We start from the raw sequence: 5,427 nt of genomic DNA on the forward strand, positions 1-5,427 counted from the left end.
GCAACATGTTGAAATAGGCCTCTTCCTTTCTCAGGGTTTTGGCTGAGTCTCCAAAGCTGAGAACAATAGGTTCTCAGCTTATGTCTCCCCCACTCACACACATGCTAAGTGAGATACAAGAGGGCCCAGGCAGGACTTGCCGAGAGAGGGGCCTACATCAGGCTCTGCCACAGTTTGACCTTCTCACACCTCCAGGCTTTGCAAGAGAAAGCTGAGAGCAGGGACCTAGAGGCTGCCTTCTGATTCCATGGGAAAAAATGTCTATTGAAAAGCTGGCTTGTAGTATCTTGGGGAGCAGAGCAAAGCCAGTGGGTCTCTGAAGGAACAAGCTGCACTTGTAGACAATAGAGAAGTTTGTGCCAGGAAACATGAGAGTTGGATTTGAGTTATCTTATAGGCTCTAAGAGGCCCTTCTAGATGATTCCACCAGAGGAGACACTGTGTGGGGTGGTCTGCTGGAAACCAGATGATGAAAGGGAAACTTTAAGAGCCTAGCTGACATGGGCATTGTCCAAGCAATGCTATAGTAGGTTATCCAGGGAGGAAGGATCTCTAAACAAATCCTCAAAAGCCCCAACTAGAGCAACACCCGGGATTACAGTGGCAAGGACCACAGAAGGCCTTGCCTCTTTTTCCTTAGTCCCCCTTCTCTCTCGCTGGACCCAGCTAGTGCAGGAGGAAGTGAAACAAAGAGAGAAGAAATGACTACGAACCTTCTCTTTATCGTGTTTGCAAGTCCAGTTGTGGTCCATGCTAGTGGAAAAGAGAACTTTAATGAGGGTCAGAAATTGACGTTTGGATATTAGAATGGACTGAACTTTTTCATAGCTGAAAGTAACCAGAAAACCATGGTAGGGGAGAAAGATTTGAGAGAACAGCTTCTAAGGACCAGTCATAAAACAGAACAAAATTGTTTCTGCTTGAATCTTCCCAAGTCCTGCTTGTTTAATATACTAGTTACAGCCCTGGCTGGTGTGGCTCAGTAGATTGAGTACCAGCCTGCAAACTACAAGGCCACCGGTTCGATTCCCAATCAGGGCACATGCCTGGGTTGCAGGCCAGGGGCACACGAGAGGCAACCACACATTGATGTTCCTCTTCCTCTCTTTCTCCCTCCCTTCCCCTCTCTAAAAATAAATTTAAAAAAAAATACTAGTTACAGGAAGATAACCTGATGAGTTGGGGGAGAATTGATTGCAAGCGTTGAGGGTGGGGCAGTGAGGAGACTGGTGGCCATGTCCCCATTAAGAGGCTATTGTCTAGATATTAGGCAATAAGGCAATGGGAGCTGAGGATATTTCTGAAGTGAATCTGGCAGGAATTAATGACCACTTAGATGTAGAATGGAAGTAAGGTGGATGACTCATATGAGCTTCTAAAGTTTCTAGCCTGAGAGACTGGAAGATGGTGACTTGATGGATAGCAATGCTACTTCTACAGCTAAATATGTGTTCTAGAAAGATCTCACACTTAGGTCAATGATGCCACATTTTTGGAACTCCTCAAGTGAGTTCTGACTGAGCCAATGGCTTCTGAGCCAATTTATGAGTCATACAAAAATCAATCTCATTATTTTTCATTTATCTATTTTTCATTTAATCCATCATTTAACAAACTTTTGTTAAGTGTTCCCTCTACATTATGTACTGTGCTAATCACCGCAAAGAAGAATTAGCAGGATACAAGCTCAGTCCCCTAATTGCTCACAGTCTCTCTGCTCCTTCGACTCCAGTTAAATATTGGAGTAACACTGCTTTTTGTTGTTGTTGTTGTTGTTGTTGTGTGTGTGTGTGTGTGTGTGTGTGGCTTTATCCCACTTCAACTCTCTTATGTCATTGCTTTTATGTAGAAAATAGCAGAGTATTTTGCAAATTGGGCATGTACCATCTTAAGTACATGACCTTATTTCCATTTGTCCATTTTCAATTTTGTTCTGTGTCCTACAGAATTTAGGCTGGATGAGAACATGGTCCAGAAATTTGATCTTTGTCCAAATTTGCACTTTCTAAATATAAGCAGACACTCAGAATCAGTCTAAAATTATTGGCACAAAATGTACCCAAACAGGCCCATACAACTGTGTTCTCTCTATCTTTCTATTTCTCACTCTCTCTCTAACATACACACACACACGCACACGCGTATATATTATACCATTAAGATTTTGTTCATTCTGGTAACAATACATGTCTTTGTTCAGTCTGGTAACAATATATGTCCAGGACTCAGGATATCAAAGTTTGGTGCTAACTCTTCTAAGGTACATAAAAATTAGATACAGTAAGTGGTTCATTATTTTCAGAAGTCTACAACTTAGTAGGAGAGATGGATGCATTTATAAATAGGCAGATATGATATAAAATAAACTGTGAAATAATATAATAAAAGAATAAACAAATTAACAAGGAAGAAAAAATCTACAATAACCCCTTGTACTTATGTTGCTCGTTTTTTGGACCTCAGGTGCAGGAGACCTAAGTTAATGAATTAATCATACTCTTTAATTTATTCAACAAAATTCTTTGAGCACCTACCATGTGGCAGGCATCTTTTTAGGCATTGCAGATATGCAACTTTTATTTAAGTTGGGTACACAGTCAATTAGTAAACAAATACCTGATAGTAGTGGCAATGGAAATAGTTGAAACAGGGCAGTGGGAGAGCAAGTTATTAAATGGCTCTTCAGTTGAGTGATCAGAGATAGCTTCTCTGAGGATGGGACATTTAAGCTAGACCTGACCGACAATAAGGAGCCCACCCTGAGAAGGAGGATCAGAAGGATAAGCATCTCAGACAAGGGGAACAGCAATTGCAAAGGCCCCAAGCACAAATGAGTTTCACGTGCTACTGAGATTAAGCGAAGGCATGGGTGCCTGGAAACTCACAGGCCAGGAGGTGAGGCTGGGGTGAGATGAGGTGAGAGCGGTGGGAAGTGACCAGATAACCAGATAAAACAAGGCTAAATTTTAAAATAATACAAAGTCTAGCTGATTCTTAATTGCATCAGCACGCGCGTGCATGTGCGCGCGCGCACACACACACACAAGCTTCCAAAAATGCATTAAGAATTGGCATAACTGCTGGAATCTATGACTGCTTTGGAAGAAATAACATTCATTTGGATCCAGTTTAAAGACTCATTACTTTATATTCACATCTAATACTTCATTTAACTAGGAAAGTATAAGAACAAAAGATGGTTGCAACCTGTAAAGAAACTCCAAGCATTACCAATGGTATCATTGAGCAGAGTATTGGAAAAGTCATGGGCTCCTAAACAATTTTGGGGAAAAAAAAACCAGCATGATGGCAAGCAGGGGGAGGGGAACAATTCCAATTACGGGATTGTGGAAGAATGGCAGTTTTTGCTATGTTTCTCATTAGGCTGGAGAAGATTATGCCATATTCTTACCATTGGTTCTGGATAAAGCCCGTCTTTTATTTTATATTGTTACTTTTCCCAATTCCCACTCCACAAGTGTCTCTTCTAATATTTTTTGGGATATGTCCTGAGATGGGTAGGTTTCTCTGGTAAATACATTGGATTGTTTTCAATGAATGTGATTTTAATTAGCTAATATGGAATTATTCTATGATATTGTTCTGTCTTACTTAATTACCCAAGACTATTTTTAGAAGTCTATCCATGTTGCTCTGCATATCTCTAACTCACCACTTCCAGCAGCTGCAAAGCATTTCGTGGTAGGATCCCTTACATCTTACTTACCCCTTCTCCTGGAGAGGGATGCCGGGTAGCCGCACACAGTCGGTGTGCGATGGACATTCTCATTAAGGTCGCCTTGTGGACTGAGGCGGGTGTCGCTGGGAGATTACATAGCCTTGAGGGTGACTCTCACTCAGCTGCTCTTGGTAAGGTGGGATCACTCTCCCAAGGGAATGCACTAGTCCACACGCCCATTACATTTTCATAAGTGATTCATACAGAATACGCTGAGTTTCAGGGATATATTCAAGGTCAAACAGATAGTAAATCTCAGGATCAAGAGCCAAGTTTTCCAATTCAGTTCTGAGGCTTTTTCCACTGGGCCTTTCTGAGTAAATCTACCCTTACCCACTTACCCATACAAATGTACACAAACACACACACAGATGCAAAGTTTAACTAAGTTACTCCTTAAGTGATATCATTATCTTTCACTGCCCCTCATTTAACAATTATTTTTGAATGGCAGTTAACAGGATATACTGCATTTTGTCTTCATGAGGTCAAGGTTTTATTTCCTTTGATCATCAAAGCTGAGCAGGTATGCATTAGGAATAGTCTCCTTCCTTTCTTTGAAGAAACTTAAAATCTAATTTCCTCTGCAAACCACAGTCAACATTAATACAAGTTGCAGATTTTCAAAATCTTTCTGTGGTTCTATTTTCTTCCACTTACATTTCATGGCTATAGAATCCCTCTAAACTGATCATTTTACCTGGTCCCTGTTCTCTATTTCCAGAGACTACAAACTTTCTCAAACTTCAGGTCCCAAATATTGGAACCATTTTTGAAGACAGCTACAAGGCTTGTGGCCAGTGCCCAGCGTATAGCATGGTGATTTTGTTGGGAACACAATGTTCTCTGGGTAAATATGGCAGAACCATAAACTGGGTCAATTTTAGTTGTGATCGTTTATGCCCTTGGGTTTGAAATAATTACTTTCTTAGACATGTGGTTCCCGGAAGAAATTCATGCTGTATTTGATTTTTTTAAATGCAAAATAAAAATTCTCTAGCAGAAATGCATCAACAGCATGTTAAGGAATTTGATGACAAAAAATGATCTCCCCGTAGAATGCATGCACATGGTGCGCAGACTTGGAAAAGGAGGACACACCAGCAAGGCTGTGTGAAAGGGAATACCATCAACAGCGACCTGGGGGCCCACCTTTTGACTGGACTGGTATCAAAATGCTGTCCCACAATTTAGGCAGAAATAATAAAAAATAATTTATGCTTTTAGCGCTGAAGGAGCAATATTAAGGCTAGTAAAGGATAACTAAAAAGAAGTATTAGATGGAAGATACACCTATTTTTGCTCAAATTTAATCTTTAATGATCTGTTTTAGTGATTGCCTGACTGTTAAGTGTGTAGTTGTAATAGGCTTCTTTTGTTTCTTTAAATTAGAACTTCTCCTAAAAAAAAAAAAAAAAGAGGGCTGTCCCACATATCAAAAACATATTTGACACCATTAAATAAGGAATTATTTCAAAAGCTTACCATTGACACTACTCTTCAGATCAAATTAATGTCCTAAAGGCAAGTTACAAGTTGGAGAGAATCTAGCACAAGATATTCTTAACATCTTCCTTTAGATTCTGAGATGGAATCTGCACTTGATAAATATCTATTCTGTACACAATTAGGTGGAGCCAACTCTTCCCTCTCAGAAAAAAGCTGTCCTAGTTCCTGAGGAAAGAAAC

The sequence above is a fragment of the Pteronotus mesoamericanus genome, unplaced genomic scaffold (assembly GCF_021234165.1).
Source record: "Pteronotus mesoamericanus isolate MK-2021 breed Mesoamerican mustached bat unplaced genomic scaffold, CSHL_Meso_final contig_101, whole genome shotgun sequence".
NCBI classification, from domain to species: domain Eukaryota; kingdom Metazoa; phylum Chordata; class Mammalia; order Chiroptera; family Mormoopidae; genus Pteronotus; species Pteronotus mesoamericanus.